Genomic DNA, 18,526 nt, shown 5'->3' on the forward strand with positions numbered 1-18,526 from the left:
GGAAAGCACAGCGGTGACATCACCGCTGTGCTTTCCGGCCGCTGCGCTCACAGCCAGAGCAGAGAAGCACAGCGTCGGGGACAGACAGCGGTAGGTAAGTATGTAGTGGTTGTTTTCTTTACTTTAACGATGGTAACCAGGGTAAACATCGGGTTACTAAGCGCGGCCCTGCGCTTAGTAACCCGATGTTTACCCTGGTTACCGGCATCGTTGGTCGCTGGAGAGCTGTCTGTGTGACAGCTCTCCAGCAACCAAACAGCGACGCTGCAGCGATCCGGATCGTTGTCGGTATTGCTGCAGCGTCGCTTAGTGTGACGGTACCTTAAGTGGAGCCCACCAGTCTAGAATCTTCTGGTGGACCCAACCATTGAATAGAAGGTGTGACCCCTACCCCCCTTCATGGGCGGATCCCAGGAGCTCAGACAATCCATTCTTATTTTGAGATCAGATGTGAGTTGATCTTTGAAGGAGAAGGAGTGGGGATTCTTAGCTGAGGCAAGACCCCACGTCCAGCTGTGACTGCGGAAGCGAACGGGGCGAGACTTGAGCTGAGGACATATCTCGTTGTTCGTGAGATTGTTTTGGGATCCATTGGACTAATTGTGGACTATTGCTTTGTTACCTGGCACAAGGATTATCGGGAGGTGCCCCCGAACCTGTTCCGTTGGACTAATTGTGGACTCTGTAGATCTACCTGCATGTGTTGTTCCAGCGTTCTTGATAATAAATCTGTTGAATCATCCCTCGGCCTGTTGTCCCTTCTGGCTCTGCCGTACACCCCGTCACAGCGGGATACTCCTTCTACTTTAGATGACCTTATCTCTTTGGCGACTGGCATTGATTTGCGGTTCCAGGAGCGTTCTCGTGAGGTTGTCAGAGAGAGGAGACCTCCTCATTTATTCTCCGTTACACGTGGTACTTCTCTTTCCCAAACCATTGCAGCTTCTTCTTCTTCTTCCCCAGAGCCTATGCAGGTTGATCGCCTCAAGCCTGCCGAACAACGCCGAAAGGAGAGACTTGCACAGGGCTTATGCTTTTATTGTGGCAGCGCTTCTCATCTTCTGCGTTCTTGTCCCCAGAAGCCGGGAAACGCCTCCGCCTAGGTCTGGTAAGAGAGGCCTCCCTAGGTAGCCATGATTCCTCTCCACCTTTGATTTTGCCTGTCATTTTACACATGGGTTCCAGTCGCTTCTCTCTTGAGGCTTATGTGGATTCTGGTGCGGCTGGGAATTTTGTTCAACTTGAGCTGGTCGAGAGGCCTGGGATTCCTGTCAGATCCTTGGAGGTTCCTAGGCAAATAGCTTCTGTCGACGGTCAGCCTATGCGGGAGGTCGTTTCTTCTGTCACAGAGGAGATTGAGATTCAAATTGGAGCTTTACATCGAGAAAAGTTGGCATTTTATGTTTTACCGTCTTTATCCCATGCATTTCTTTTAGGACTCCCCTGGCTAAGAAACCATGAACCTACTCTGAATTGGCGTACTGGGGACGTCCTATCCTGGGGACAGTTTTGTCAAGACAGATGCTTGCTTCCCGTCAAGCCTGCTAGTCTCTTTCCCTCGGCTCCGGAACTAGCAAATCTACCCGCAGCTTATCACTCTTTTTCGGACGTTTTCAACAAAAAGGAAGCAGAAGTCTTACCTCCGCATCGCCCATACGACTGTCCGATAGATCTTGTATCCGGCTCTACTCCTCCTAGAGGTCGTATTTATCCTCTGTCACCCTCCGAGACTTTAGCCATGTCTGAATACGTTCAAGAGAATCTGGCCAGAGGCTTTATACGGAAGTCCTCCTCACCTGTGGGCGCTGTTTTTTTCTTCGTCAAGAAGAAGGACGGTTCCCTTCGTCCCTGCATTGATTACCGTGGCCTCAATAACATCACCATTAAAAACAAGTATCTACTTCCTCTCATCCCAGAACTTTTTGATCGTCTGCGTGGAGCACGAATCTTCACTAAACTGGATCTCAGAGGAGCTTACAACTTGATCCGAATTCGTTCGGGTGACGAATGGAAGACTGCGTTTAACACCAGAGACGGTCATTATGAGTATTTGGTGATGCCTTTCGGCTTATGTAATGCTCCTGCAGTTTTTCAAGAGTTGGTGAATGATGTTTTTTGGGACCTACTTTACACCTGTGTAGTGGTGTACTTGGATGACATCCTTGTGTTTTCACCGGATCTGCTTTCTCATGGGAGACATGTGCGGCAAGTTCTTCTCCGTCTGAGGGAGAATCGTCTATATGCCAAACTTGAGAAGTGTGCCTTCGAACAGTCGTCCCTGCCATTCCTGGGCTTCATCATCTCTGATTCTGGTCTGTGTATGGATCCGGCTAAAGTTTCTGCCGTACTCAACTGGACACGTCCGCTTGGGGTTAAGGCGATTCAGCGCTTTCTAGGATTCGCGAATTACTATCGGCAATTTATTCCTCATTTCTCCTACTTGTCGGCTTTCATCTCCTCTTTGATAAAGAAGGGTGCCAATCCTCGTCTTTGGCCAGCAGAGGCTGAAAAGGCTTTCCACTCTCTCAAAGAAGCATTCGCCTCCACTCCTTTACTCCATCGCCCTGAAGCTAATAAATCCTTCTTCCTAGAGGTTGACGCCTCTGCTGTCGGTGTCGGAGCTGTGCTTTCTCAGAAGTCTTCTACTGGTCGTCTTGTGCCCTGTGGTTTCTTCTCCAAGAGTTTCTCTTCTGAAAGAAAGAAATTCCATTGGCGACAGAGAACTTTTGGCCATTAAATTGGCCTTAGAGGAGTGGAGATACCTGTTGGAAGGAGCCTTACATCCCTTTGTCATCTTTACGGATCATAAGAATTTGGCATACATCCGTTTAGCGCACCGACTGACTCCATGACAGGCCAGTTGGGCCTTGTTCTTTGCCCGATTTGACTTTGAACTTCGCTTCCTGCCTGGAGAAAAGAACTTTAAAGCTGACGCTCTATCCAGGTCCTTCTTGTCGGTGGACACTGAGGAGGAATCCTCGCACATCATTGACCCCGCTAGAATCATCACACTTGCTTCAGTATCTATGACCTCTTTACCTCCGAGTATGACTTTCGTTTCTGAGAGGAACAGGAGACGTGTGTTACTCTGGGGACATGCTTCCAAGCTAGCGGGATATGTCGGTTTCAAGAAAACTCTTGATCTAATATCTCGTTACTACCGGTGGCCGAATCTTTTGAAGGATGTCCAAGCTTTTGTGGTCTCTTGTCCTTCCTGTGCCAAGAACAAAGCACCCAGGCGGCTTCCTTCCGGGCTTCTTCTTCCTCTTCCAGTGCCTACTGCTCCGTGGCAACATATTGCAATGGATTTCTTAGCTGATCTGCCTCGCTCCTGTGGTTGTACCGTCATCCTCGTGGTTGTGGACCATCGCTCCTGTGGTTGTACCGTCATCCTCGTGGTTGTGGACCATTTTTCTAAAATGGCACATTTTATTGCTTTTCCTGGTCTGCCTTCGGCCCCTGAACTGGCGAAGATTTTTGTTCAACATATTTTTCGCATTCATGGTCTTCCACAGCACATTGTTTCTGACCGGGGAGTTCAGTTCACAGCTCGTTTCTGGAGATCTCTCTGTAAGTCACTGAACATTTCGCTTGATTTTTCTTCTGCCTATCATCCACAGTCCAACGGCCAAGTGGAGCGTACCAATCAGATCCTGATTACTTATCTCCGGGATTTCTCCAACGCTCATCAAAATGATTGGTCTGACTTACTACCATGGGCCGAGTTTTCTTATAATAACCACACCAGCGAAGCTTCTACCAAATCTCCATTTTTTGTCGTCTACGGACAACACCCTGGTCTTCCTCTACCAGTTCCTCCTGTCTCTACTGTGCCGGTGGCAGATCTTCTGTCTAGAGAATTCTCCAGGGTTTGGCAGGAGACCAAGTTTGCTCTCGAACTAGCTCAGCATAGGATGAAGAGGCATGCTAATAAAAGGCGTCTCGATTCTCCTGTGTTCCATCCTGGGGATAAGGTCTGGCTTTCTTCTAGATTTATTCGCCTTAAAATCCTTTTACATAAACTGGGTCCCCGTTATATTGGTCCTTTCGAGGTTTTGGCACGTATTAACAACATCTCTTACAAACTTAAGTTACCTGCCTCTCTTTGTATCCCTAATTCCTTTCATGTACCTCTCCTTAAGCCTGTAGTTTTTAATCGGTTTCACACCTCGACTCTTTCTTGACCTTCGCCTGTTTCCGCAGACAATGTTTTTGAGGTTAAGGACATTTTGGCCATGAAAAAAAATTAGAGGTAGAACTTTGTTTTTGGTCGACTGGAGGGGTTTCGGTCCCTAGGAGAGATCCTGGGAGCCTCGGGAGAATATTCAGGCTCGTCGAATTTTAGCTAAGTTTCTTTCTGGCCTAAAGAGGAAGGAGGGATGTAAAGACGGGGGTACTGTCATACCGCTGCTGCCGCCTCCCCAGTCAGCGTCTCTTTCTCCGCGCTCTCTCCCGGCCTCTGCTTCTCGTGCGCGCGCGCATACCAGGTTCAGTGCTGCGCGTGTGCACTTCTGATCTTCTATCGGTCCTCCTCTTCGTCTCCTCTATGGTCCTGGAGGACTAGTACCCGGAGGTCGGTTCTCCTTATTGCCCTCTATATGGTTCTGGAGGTCTGTTACCTGGAAGTGCTACCCTGCCTATAGGTATTTAACCCCTTCATGACCCAGCCTATTTTGACCTTAAAGACCTTGCCGTTTCTTGCAATTCTGACCAGTGTCCCTTTATGAGGTAATAACTCAGGAACGCTTCAACGGATCCTAGCGGTTCTGAGACTGTTTTTTCGTGACATATTGGGCTTCATGTTAGTGGTAAATTTAGGTCAATAAATTCTGCGTTTATTTGTGATAAAAACGGAAATTTGACGAAAATTTTGAAAATTTCGCAATTTTCACATTTTGAATTTTTATTCTGTTAAACCAGAGAGTTATGTGACACAAAATAGTTAATAAATAACATTTCCCACATGTTTACTTTACATCAGCACAATTTTGGAAACAAAATTTTTTTTTGCTAGGAAGTTATAAGGGTTAAAATTTGACCAGCGATTTCTCATTTTTATAACGAAATTTACAAAACCATTTTTTTTAGGGACCACCTCACATTTGAAGTCAGTTTGAGGGGTCTATATGGCTGAAAATACCCAAAAGTGACACCATTCTAAAAACTGCACCCCTCAAGGTACTCAAAATCACATTCAAGAAGTTTATTATCCCTTCAGGTGCTTCACAGCAGCAGAAGCAACATGGAAGAAAAAAATGAACATTTAACTTTTTAGTCACAAAAATTATTTTTTAGCAACAATTTTTTTATTTTCCCAATAGTAAAAGGAGAAACTGAACCACGAAAGTTGTTGTCCAATTTGTCCTGAGTACGCTGATACCTCATATGTGGGGGTAAACCACTGTTTGAGCGCACGGCAGGGCTTGGAAGGGAAGGAGCGCCATTTGACTTTTTGAATCAAAAATTGGCTCCACTCTTTAGCGGACACCATGTCACGTTTGGAGAGCCCCCGTGTGCCTAAAAATTGGAGCTCCCCCACAAGTGACCCCATTTTGGAAACTAGACGACCCAAGGAACTTATCTAGATGCATAGTGAGCACTTTGAACCCCCAGGTGCTTCACAAATTGATCCGTAAAAATGAAAAAGTACTTTTTTTTCCACAAAAAAATTCTTTTAGCCTCAATTTTTTCATTTTCACATGGGCAACAGGATAAAATGGATCCTAAAATTTGTTGGGCAATTTCTCCTGAGTACACTGATACCTCATATGTGGGGTTAAACCACTGTTTGGGCACATGGTAAGGCTCGGAAGGGAAGGAGCGCCATTTGACTTTTTGAATGAAAAATTATCTCCATCGTTAGCGGACACCATGTCACGTTTGGAGAGCTCCTGTGTGCCTAAACATTGGCGCTCCCCCATAAGTGACCCCATTTTGGAAACTAGACCCCCCAAGGAACTTATTTAGATGCCTAGTGAGCACTTTAAACCCTCAGGTGCTTCACAAATTGATCTGTAAAAATGAAAAAGTACTTTTTTTTCACAAAAAAATTCTTTTCGCCTCAATTTTTTCATTTTCACATGGGCAATAGGATAAAATGGATCCTAAAATTTGTTGGGCAATTTCTCCCGAGTACGCCGATACCTCATATGTGGGGGTAAACCACTGTTTGGGCACTCGGCAGGGCTCGAAAGGGAAGGCGCGCCATATGACTTTTTGAATGGAAAATTAGCTCCAATTGTTAGCGGACACCATGTCGCGTTTGGAGAGCCCCTGTGTGCCTAAACATTGGAGCTCCCCCACAAGTGACCCCATTTTGGAAACTAGACCCCCCAAGGAACTTATGTAGATGAATATTGAGCACTTTAAACCCCCAGGTGCTTCACAGAAGTTTATAACGCAGAGCCATGAAAATAAAAAATAATTTTTCTTTCCTCAAAAATGATTTTTTAGCCTGGAATTTCCTATTTTGCCAAGGGTAATAGGAGAAATTGGACCCCAAATGTTGTTTTCCAGTTTGTCCTGAGTACGCCGATACCCCATATGTGGGGGTAAACCACTGTTTGGGCGCACGGCAGGGCTCGGAAGGGAAGGCACGCCATTTGGCTTTTTAAATGGAAAAGTAGCTCCAATCATTAGCGGACACCATGTCACGTTTGGAGAGCCCCTGTGTGCCTAAACATTAGAGATCCCCCAGAAATGACCCCATTTTGGAAACTAGTCCACCAAAGGAACTAATCTAGATGTGTGGTGAGGACTTTGAACCCCCAAGTGCTTCACAGAAGTTTATAACGCAGAGCCATGAAAATAAAAAAAAAAAAATTATTTTCTCAAAAATGATCTTTTAGCCTGCAATTTTTTATTTTCCCAAGGGTAACAGGAGAAATTTGACCCCAAAAATTGTTGTCCAGTTTCTCCTGAGTACGCTGATACCCCATATGTGGGGGTAAACCACTGTTTGGGCACATGCCGGGGCTCGGAAGTGAAGTAGTGACGTTTTGAAATGCAGACTTTGATGGAATGCTCTGTGGGCGTCACGTTGCGTTTGCAGAGCCCCTGATGTGGCTTAACAGTAGAAACCCCCCACAAGTGACCCCATTTTGAAAACTAGACCTCGAAAGGAACTTACCTAGATGTGTGGTGAGCACTTTGAACCCCCAAGTGCTTCATAGAAGTTTATAATGCAGAGCCGTGAAAATAATAAATACGTTTTCTTTCCTCAAAAATAATTATTTAGCCCAGAATTTTTTAATTTTCCCAAGGGTAACAGGAGAAATTTGACCCCAATATTTGTTGTCCAGTTTCTCCTGAGTACGCTGATACCCCATGTGTGGGGGTAAACCACTGTTTGGGCACACGTCGGGGCTCAGAAGGGAAGTAGTGACTTTTGAAATGCAGACTTTGATGGAATGGTCTGCGGGCATCACGTTGCGTTTGCAAAGCCCCTGGTGAGCCTAAACAGTAGAAACCCCCCACAAGTGACCCCATTTTAGAAACTAGACCCCCCAAGGAACTTATCTAGATATGTGGTGAGCACTTTGAACCCCCAAGTGCTTCACAGACGTTTACAACGCTGAGCCGTGAAAATAAAAAATCATTTTTCTTTCCTCATAAATGATGTTTTAGCAAGCATTTCTTTATTTTCACAAGAGTAACAGGAGAAATTGGACCACAGTAATTGTTGCGCAGTTTATCCTGAGTATGCTGGTACCCCATATGTGGGGGTAAACCACTGTTTGGGCACATGTCAGGGCTCGGAAGTGAGGGAGCACCATTTGACTTTTTGAATACGAGATTGGCTGGAATCAATGGTGGCGCCATGTTGCGTTTGGAGACCCCTGATGTGCCTAAACAGTGGTAACCCCTCAATTCTAACTCCAACACTAACCCCAACACACCCCTAACTCTAATCCCAACTGTAGCCGTAAGCCTAATCACAACCCTAACCCCAACACACCCCTAACCACAACCCTAACCCCAACACACCCCTAACCCTAATCCCAACACACCCCTAACCCTAATCACAACTGTAGCCATAACCCTAATCACAACCCTAACCGCAACACACCCCTAACCCTAACCACAACCCTAACCCCAACACACCCCTAACCATAACCACAACCCTAATTCCAACCCTAACCCTAAGGCTATGTGCCCACGTTGCGGATTCGTGTGAGATTTTTCAGCATCATTTTTGAAAAATCCGCGGGTAAAAGGCACTGCGTTTTACCTGTTGATTTACCGCGGATTTCCAGTGTTTTTTGTGGGGATTTCACCTGCGGATTCCTATTGAGGAACAGGTGTAAAACGCTGCGGAATCCGCACAAAGAATTGACATGCTGCGGAAAATACAACGCAGCGTTTCCGCGCGGTATTTTCCACACCATGGGCACAGCGGATTTGGTTTTCATATGTTTACATGGTACTGTAAACCTGATGGAACACTGCTGCGGATCCGCAGCCAAATCCGCACCGTGTGCACATAGCCTAATTCTAAAGGTACGTGCACACGCTGCGGAAAACGCTGCGGATCCGCAGCAGTTTCCCATGAGTTTACAGTTCAATGTAAACCTATGGGAAACAAAAATCGCTGTACACATGCTGCAGAAAAACTGCACGGAAACGCAGCGGTTTACATTCCGCAGCATGTCACTTCTTTCTGCGGATTCCACAGCGGTTTTACAACTGCTCCAATAGAAAATCGCAGTTGTAAAACCGCAGTGAAATGCGCAGAAAAACCGCGGTAAATCTGCGATAAATCCACAGCGGTTTAGCACTGCGTATTTATCAAATCCGCAGCGGAAAAATCCGCAGAGGACCAGAATACGTGTGCACATACCGAAACAGAAACCCTAACCCTACCCCTAACCCTACCCCTACCCCTAACCCTACCCCTAACCCTACCCCTAACCCTACCCCTAACCCTAACCCTACCCCTAACCCTACCCCTACCCCCAACATTAGTGGAACATAAAAAAAAAATTCTTTATTTTTTTTTATTGTCCCTACCTATGGGGGTGACAAAGGGGGGGGGGTCATTTACTATTTTTTTTATTTTGATCACTGAGATAGGTTATATCTCAGTGATCAAAACTCACTTTGGAACGAATCTGCCGGCCGGCAGATTCGGCGGGCGCACTGCACATGCGCCCGCCATTTTGGAAGATGGCGGCGCCCAGCAAAGAAGACGGACGGACCCCGGGAGGCTAGGTAAGTATAAGGGGGGGAGATCAGGGCACGGGGGGGGGGGGGGGCGTCGGAGCACGGGGGGGTGGATCGGAACACGGGGGGGGGGGTGGAATGGAGCACGGGGGGGTGGATCGGAACACGGGGTGGGGGATTGGAGCACGGGGTGGGGGATCGCTGTGCGGGGGGGTGGATCGGAGCACGTGGGGGGGATCGCTGTGCGGGGGGGGGAAAGGAGTGCGGGGGGGTTTGATTGGAGCACGGGGGGTGTGATTGGAGCACGGGGGAGTGGACAGGAGGACGGGAGAGCGGAGCACAGGATGGAGGGGAGCGGACCACAGATCGGGGGGCTGGGGGGGCGATCGGTGGGGTGGGGTGGGTGCACATAAGTGTTTCCAGCCATGTCCGATGATATTGCAGCATCGGCCATGGCTGGATTGTAATATTTCACCAGTTTTTTAGGTGAAATATTACAAATCGCTCTGATTGGCAGTTTCACTTTCAACAGCCAATCAGAGCGATCGTAGCCACGGGGGGGGGGGGGGTGAAGCCACCCCCCCTGGGCTAAACTACCACTCCCCCTGTCCCTGCAGATCGGGTGAAATGGGAGTTAACCCTTTCACCCGATCTGCAGGGACGCTATCTTTCTGTGACACAGCATATGCGTCACAGGTCGGATTGGCACCGACTTTCATGAGGCCTACGCTGTGTCACAGGTCGGGAAGGGGTTAAACTTCCTGCCGTCCCTCTGTGCCTGGTTATTATTTGTTCCTTCAGGTATTCCTGGCTGCTCTTAGTCTCTGTGAAGTTCGTTTTCACTCTGACTTTGGGTTTATCCTGTCTTTCCTGTATCCTGCTAGCCTCTGCGTCTCCTCAGTTCCTGCACCAGTCCCTGTACTGCTGCAGTTTACTCATCAGTCCTGTGTCTCTGCAGTACTCTCTATAGGACAGCACTCGGGTGTCATCTGAGTGCAGCCTCATTCTTATAGCATTACCCTGAGGTCCTACTATCTCCGCCTCTTCTTGGTCTTCTCCTGTCCTGGTCCTCCAGCTTCCGTGGCGATAGTCCCTCACGGGCCTGCCCCTAACGCTCCCTGTATAGGGGGCGGTCTATCTGGTCAGCTCGTCCGTGAGGAGTACGTCATCGCGGTCTAGAGGGTCCACTTTCCGTTTTCCCTCTTTGAATCGTCTCACTCACAATAGGACTGCACTCGGGTGACATCTGAGTGCAGCCTGATTCTTACAGCATAACAGCTATAACTGCCATCTTGGTCCTCCATCGAAGCTCATCAACAGGCTGAGCTCCACAGGAGTACTGCGATTTTACTTTATACTGCAATACTTTGGTATTGTGTCAACATATAACCCTGACCCATTGCCCTATCAAAGGGGTGGGTAACATCCTAATCTATCAATAAACATACTGATCAGCTAAACAGTTAATAGACTGCACGCTAAATCAAGGAGTGTTTCAATTTTTTCAATAAAAAGTTAAACCTTTATTAAACAAACGAATATAAACAAATACACAGGATAAAAACAATGCCTCAAAACCATACAGATGAATCTATTGGCAGATAGGTGTAGAAATAAATTCTAATACTAGCAGGGGAGCGATTCAGCGCTTTCTAGGATTCGCGAATTACTATCGGCAATTTATTCCTCATTTCTCCTACTTGTCGGCTTTCATCTCCTCTTTGATAAAGAAGGGTGCCAATCCTCGTCTTTGGCCAGCAGAGGCTGAAAAGGCTTTCCACTCTCTCAAAGAAGCATTCGCCTCCACTCCTTTACTCCATCGCCCTGAAGCTAATAAACCCTTCTTCCTAGAGGTTGACGCCTCTGCTGTCGGTGTCGGAGCTGTGCTTTCTCAGAAGTCTTCTACTGGTCGTCTTGTGCCCTGTGGTTTCTTCTCCAAGAGTTTCTCTTCTGAAAGAAAGAAATTCCATTGGCGACAGAGAACTTTTGGCCATTAAATTGGCCTTAGAGGAGTGGAGATACCTGTTGGAAGGAGCCTTACATCCCTTTGTCATCTTTACGGATCATAAGAATTTGACATACATCCGTTTAGCGCACCGACTGACTCCATGACAGGCCAGTTGGGCCTTGTTCTTTGCCCGATTTGACTTTGAACTTCGCTTCCTGCCTGGAGAAAAGAACTTTAAAGCTGACGCTCTATCCAGGTCCTTCTTGTCGGTGGACACTGAGGAGGAATCCTCGCACATCATTGACCCCGCTAGAATCATCACACTTGCTTCAGTATCTATGACCTCTTTACCTCCGAGTATGACTTTCGTTTCTGAGAGGAACAGGAGACGTGTGTTACTCTGGGGACATGCTTCCAAGCTAGCGGGATATGTCGGTTTCAAGAAAACTCTTGATCTAATATCTCGTTACTACCGGTGGCCGAATCTTTTGAAGGATGTCCAAGCTTTTGTGGTCTCTTGTCCTTCCTGTGCCAAGAACAAAGCACCCAGGCGGCTTCCTTCCGGGCTTCTTCTTCCTCTTCCAGTGCCTACTGCTCCGTGGCAACATATTGCAATGGATTTCTTAGCTGATCTGCCTCGCTCCTGTGGTTGTACCGTCATCCTCGTGGTTGTGGACCATCGCTCCTGTGGTTGTACCGTCATCCTCGTGGTTGTGGACCATTTTTCTAAAATGGCACATTTTATTGCTTTTCCTGGTCTGCCTTCGGCCCCTGAACTGGCGAAGATTTTTGTTCAACATATTTTTCGCATTCATGGTCTTCCACAGCACATTGTTTCTGACCGGGGAGTTCAGTTCACAGCTCGTTTCTGGAGATCTCTCTGTAAGTCACTGAACATTTCGCTTGATTTTTCTTCTGCCTATCATCCACAGTCCAACGGCCAAGTGGAGCGTACCAATCAGATCCTGATTACTTATCTCCGGGATTTCTCCAACGCTCATCAAAATGATTGGTCTGACTTACTACCATGGGCCGAGTTTTCTTATAATAACCACACCAGCGAAGCTTCTACCAAATCTCCATTTTTTGTCGTCTACGGACAACACCCTGGTCTTCCTCTACCAGTTCCTCCTGTCTCTACTGTGCCGGTGGCAGATCTTCTGTCTAGAGAATTCTCCAGGGTTTGGCAGGAGACCAAGTTTGCTCTCGAACTAGCTCAGCATAGGATGAAGAGGCATGCTAATAAAAGGCGTCTCGATTCTCCTGTGTTCCATCCTGGGGATAAGGTCTGGCTTTCTTCTAGATTTATTCGCCTTAAAATCCTTTTACATAAACTGGGTCCCCGTTATATTGGTCCTTTCGAGGTTTTGGCACGTATTAACAACATCTCTTACAAACTTAAGTTACCTGCCTCTCTTTGTATCCCTAATTCCTTTCATGTACCTCTCCTTAAGCCTGTAGTTTTTAATCGGTTTCACACCTCGACTCTTTCTTGACCTTCGCCTGTTTCCGCAGACAATGTTTTTGAGGTTAAGGACATTTTGGCCATGAAAAAAAATTAGAGGTAGAACTTTGTTTTTGGTCGACTGGAGGGGTTTCGGTCCCTAGGAGAGATCCTGGGAGCCTCGGGAGAATATTCAGGCTCGTCGAATTTTAGCTAAGTTTCTTTCTGGCCTAAAGAGGAAGGAGGGATGTAAAGACGGGGGTACTGTCATACCGCTGCTGCCGCCTCCCCAGTCAGCGTCTCTTTCTCCGCGCTCTCTCCCGGCCTCTGCTTCTCGTGCGCGCGCGCATACCAGGTTCAGTGCTGCGCGTGTGCACTTCTGATCTTCTATCGGTCCTCCTCTTCGTCTCCTCTATGGTCCTGGAGGACTAGTACCCGGAGGTCGGTTCTCCTTATTGCCCTCTATATGGTTCTGGAGGTCTGTTACCTGGAAGTGCTACCCTGCCTATAGGTATTTAACCCCTTCATGACCCAGCCTATTTTGACCTTAAAGACCTTGCCGTTTCTTGCAATTCTGACCAGTGTCCCTTTATGAGGTAATAACTCAGGAACGCTTCAACGGATCCTAGCGGTTCTGAGACTGTTTTTTCGTGACATATTGGGCTTCATGTTAGTGGTAAATTTAGGTCAATAAATTCTGCGTTTATTTGTGATAAAAACGGAAATTTGGCGAAAATTTTGAAAATTTCGCAATTTTCACATTTTGAATTTTTATTCTGTTAAACCAGAGAGTTATGTGACACAAAATAGTTAATAAATAACATTTCCCACATGTTTACTTTACATCAGCACAATTTTGGAAACAAAATTTTTTTTTGCTAGGAAGTTATAAGGGTTAAAATTTGACCAGCGATTTCTCATTTTTACAACGAAATTTACAAAACCATTTTTTTTAGGGACCACCTCACATTTGAAGTCAGTTTGAGGGGTCTATATGGCTGAAAATACCCAAAAGTGACACCATTCTAAAAACTGCACCCCTCAAGGTACTCAAAATCACATTCAAGAAGTTTATTAACCCTTCAGGTGCTTCACAGCAGCAGAAGCAACATGGAAGGAAAAAATGAACATTTAACTTTTTAGTCACAAAAATTATCTTTTAGCAACAATTTTTTTATTTTCCCAATAGTAAAAGGAGAAACTGAACCACGAAAGTTGTTGTCCAATTTGTCCTGAGTACGCTGATACCTCATATGTGGGGGTAAACCACTGTTTGGGCGCACGGCAGGGCTTGGAAGGGAAGGAGCGCCATTTGACTTTTTGAATCAAAAATTGGCTCCACTCTTTAGCGGACACCATGTCACGTTTGGAGAGCCCCCGTGTGCCTAAAAATTGGAGCTCCCCCACAAGTGACCCCATTTTGGAAACTAGACGACCCAAGGAACTTATCTAGATGCATAGTGAGCACTTTGAACCCCCAGGTGCTTCACAAATTGATCCGTAAAAATGAAAAAGTACTTTTTTTTCACAAAAAAATTCTTTTAGCCTCAATTTTTTCATTTTCACATGGGCAACAGGATAAAATGGATCCTAAAATTTGTTGGGCAATTTCTCCTGAGTACACTGATACCTCATATGTGGGGTTAAACCACTGTTTGGGCACATGGTAAGGCTCGGAAGGGAAGGAGCGCCATTTGACTTTTTGAATGAAAAATTATCTCCATCGTTAGCGGACACCATGTCACGTTTGGAGAGCTCCTGTGTGCCTAAACATTGGCGCTCCCCCACAAGTGACCCCATTTTGGAAACTAGACCCCCCAAGGAACTTATTTAGATGCCTAGTGAGCACTTTAAACCCTCAGGTGCTTCACAAATTGATCTGTAAAAATGAAAAAGTACTTTTTTTTCACAAAAAAATTCTTTTCGCCTCAATTTTTTCATTTTCACATTGGCAATAGGATAAAATGGATCCTAAAATTTGTTGGGCAATTTCTCCCGAGTACGCCGATACCTCATATGTGGGGGTAAACCACTGTTTGGGCACTCGGCAGGGCTCGAAAGGGAAGGCGCGCCATATGACTTTTTGAATGGAAAATTAGCTCCAATTGTTAGCGGACACCATGTCGCGTTTGGAGAGCCCCTGTGTGCCTAAACATTGGAGCTCCCCCACAAGTGACCCCATTTTGGAAACTAGACCCCCCAAGGAACTTATGTAGATGAATATTGAGCACTTTAAACCCCCAGGTGCTTCACAGAAGTTTATAACGCAGAGCCATGAAAATAAAAAATAATTTTTCTTTCCTCAAAAATGATTTTTTAGCCTGGAATTTCCTATTTTGCCAAGGGTAATAGGAGAAATTGGACCCCAAATGTTGTTTTCCAGTTTGTCCTGAGTACGCCGATACCCCATATGTGGGGGTAAACCACTGTTTGGGCGCACGGCAGGGCTCGGAAGGGAAGGCACACCATTTGGCTTTTGAAATGGAAAAGTAGCTCCAATCATTAGCGGACACCATGTCACGTTTGGAGAGCCCCTGTGTGCCTAAACATTAGAGATCCCCCAGAAATGACCCCATTTTGGAAACTAGTCCACCAAAGGAACTAATCTAGATGTGTGGTGAGGACTTTGAACCCCCAAGTGCTTCACAGAAGTTTATAACGCAGAGCCATGAAAATAAAAAATAAAAAATTATTTTCTAAAAAATGATCTTTTAGCCTGCAATTTTTTATTTTCCCAAGGGTAACAGGAGAAATTTGACCCCAAAAATTGTTGTCCAGTTTCTCCTGAGTACGCTGATACCCCATATGTGGGGGTAAACCACTGTTTGGGCACATGCCGGGGCTCGGAAGTGAAGTAGTGACGTTTTGAAATGCAGACTTTGATGGAATGCTCTGTGGGCGTCACGTTGCGTTTGCAGAGCCCCTGATGTGGCTTAACAGTAGAAACCCCCCACAAGTGACCCCATTTTGAAAACTAGACCCCGAAAGGAACTTACCTAGATGTGTGGTGAGCACTTTGAACCCCCAAGTGCTTCATAGAAGTTTATAATGCAGAGCCGTGAAAATAATAAATACGTTTTCTTTCCTCAAAAATAATTATTTAGCCCAGAATTTTTTAATTTTCCCAAGGGTAACGGGAGAAATTTGACCCAAATATTTGTTGTCCAGTTTCTCCTGAGTACGCTGATACCCCATGTGTGGGGGTAAACCACTGTTTGGGCACACGTCGGGGCTCAGAAGGGAAGTAGTGACTTTTGAAATGCAGACTTTGATGGAATGGTCTGCGGGCGTCACGTTGCGTTTGCAAAGCCCCTGGTGAGCCTAAACAGTAGAAACCCCCCACAAGTGACCCCATTTTAGAAACTAGACCCCCCAAGGAACTTATCTAGATATGTGGTGAGCACTTTGAACCCCCAAGTGCTTCACAGACGTTTACAACGCAGAGCCGTGAAAATAAAAAATCATTTTTCTTTCCTCAAAAATGATGTTTTAGCAAGCATTTCTTTATTTTCACAAGAGTAACAGGAGAAATTGGACCACAGTAATTGTTGCGCAGTTTATCCTGAGTATGCTGGTACCCCATATGTGGGGGTAAACCACTGTTTGGGCACACGTCAGGGCTCGGAATTGAGGGAGCACCATTTGACTTTTTGAATACGAGATTGGCTGGAATCAATGGTGGCGCCATGTTGCGTTTGGAGACCCCTGATGTGCCTAAACAGTGGTAACCCCTCAATTCTACCTCCAACACTAACCCCAACACACCCCTAACCCTAATCCCAACTGTAGCCATAACCCTAATCACAACCCTAACCGCAACACACCCCTAACCCTAACCACAACCCTAATTCCAACCCAACCCTAAGGCTATGTGCCCACGTTGCGGATTCGTGTGAGATTTTTCAGCATCATTTTTGAAAAATCCACGGGTAAAAGGCACTGCGTTTTACCTGCGGATTTTCCGCGGATTTCCAGTGTTTTTTGTGCGGATTTCACCTGCGGATTCCTATTGAGGAACAGGTGTAAAACGCTGCGGAATCCGCACAAAGAATTGACATGCTTCGGAAAATACAACGCAGCGTTTCCGCGCGGTATTTTCCACACCATGGGCACAGCGGATTTGGTTTTCATATGTTTACATGGTACTGTAAACCTGATGGAACACTGCTGCGGATCCGCAGCCAAATCCGCACCGTGTGCACATAGCCTAATTCTAAAGGTACGTGCACACGCTGCGGAAAACGCTGCGGATCCGCAGCAGTTTCCCATGAGTTTACAGTTCAATGTAAACCTATGGGAAACAAAAATCGCTGTACACATGCTGCAGAAAAACTGCACGGAAACGCAGCGGTTTACATTCCGCAGCATGTCACTTCTTTCTGCGGATTCCACAGCGGTTTTACAACTGCTCCAATAGAAAATCGCAGTTGTAAAACCGCAGTAAAATGCGCAGAAAAACCGCGGTAAATCTGCGATAAATCCACAGCGGTTTAGCACTGCGGATTTATCAAATCCGCAGCGGAAAAATCCGCAGAGGACCAGAATACGTGTGCACATACCGAAACAGAAACCCTAACCCTACCCCTAACCCTACCCCTACCCCTAACCCTACCCCTAACCCTACCCCTAACCCTAACCCTAACCCTACCCCTAACCCTACCCCTACCCCCAACATTAGTGGAACATAAAAAAAAAATTCTTTATTTTTTTTTATTGTCCCTACCTATGGGGGTGACAAAGGGGGGGGGGTCATTTACTATTTTTTTTATTTTGATCACTGAGATAGGTTATATCTCAGTGATCAAAACTCACTTTGGAACGAATCTGCCGGCCGGCAGATTCGGCGGGCGCACTGCACATGCGCCCGCCATTTTGGAAGATGGCGGCGCCCAGCAAAGAAGACGGACGGACCCCGGGAGGCTAGGTAAGTATAAGGGGGGGAGATCAGGGCACGGGGGGGGGGGGGGGGGCGTCGGAGCACGGGGGGGTGGATCGGAACACGGGGGGGGGGGTGGAATGGAGCACGGGGGGGTGGATCGGAACACGGGGTGGGGGATTGGAGCACGGGGTGGGGGATCGCTGTGCGGGGGGGTGGATCGGAGCACGGGGGGGGATCGCTGTGCGGGGGGGGGGAAAGGAGTGCGGGGGGGTTTGATTGGAGCACGGGGTGTGTGATTGGAGCACGGGGGAGTGGACAGGAGGACGGGGGAGCGGAGCACAGGACGGAGGGGAGCGGACCACAGATCGGGGGGCTGGGGGGGCGATCGGTGGGGTGGGGTGGGTGCACATAAGTGTTTCCAGCCATGTCCGATGATATTGCAGCATCGGCCATGGCTGGATTGTAATATTTCACCAGTTTTTTAGGTGAAATATTACAAATCGCTCTGATTGGCAGTTTCACTTTCAACAGCCAATCAGAGCGATCGTAGCCACGGGGGGGGGTGAAGCCACCCCCCCTGGGCTAAACTACCACTCCCCCTGTCCCTGCAGATCGGGTGAAATGGGAGTTAACCCTTTCACCCGATCTGCAGGGACGCTATCTTTCTGTGACACAGCATATGCGTCACAGGTCGGATTGGCACCGACTTTCATGAGGCCTACGCTGTGTCACAGGTCGGGAAGGGGTTAAACTTCCTGCCGTCCCTCTGTGCCTGGTTATTATTTGTTCCTTCAGGTATTCCTGGCTGCTCTTAGTCTCTGTGAAGTTCGTTTTCACTCTGACTTTGGGTTTATCCTGTCTTTCCTGTATCCTGCTAGCCTCTGCGTCTCCTCAGTTCCTGCACCAGTCCCTGTACTGCTGCAGTTTACTCATCAGTCCTGTGTCTCTGCAGTACTCTCTATAGGACAGCACTCGGGTGTCATCTGAGTGCAGCCTCATTCTTATAGCATTACCCTGAGGTCCTACTATCTCCGCCTCTTCTTGGTCTTCTCCTGTCCTGGTCCTCCAGCTTCCGTGGCGATAGTCCCTCACG

Source organism: Ranitomeya imitator, chromosome 4 (assembly GCF_032444005.1).
Source record: "Ranitomeya imitator isolate aRanImi1 chromosome 4, aRanImi1.pri, whole genome shotgun sequence".
Classification (NCBI taxonomy): Eukaryota; Metazoa; Chordata; class Amphibia; order Anura; family Dendrobatidae; genus Ranitomeya; species Ranitomeya imitator.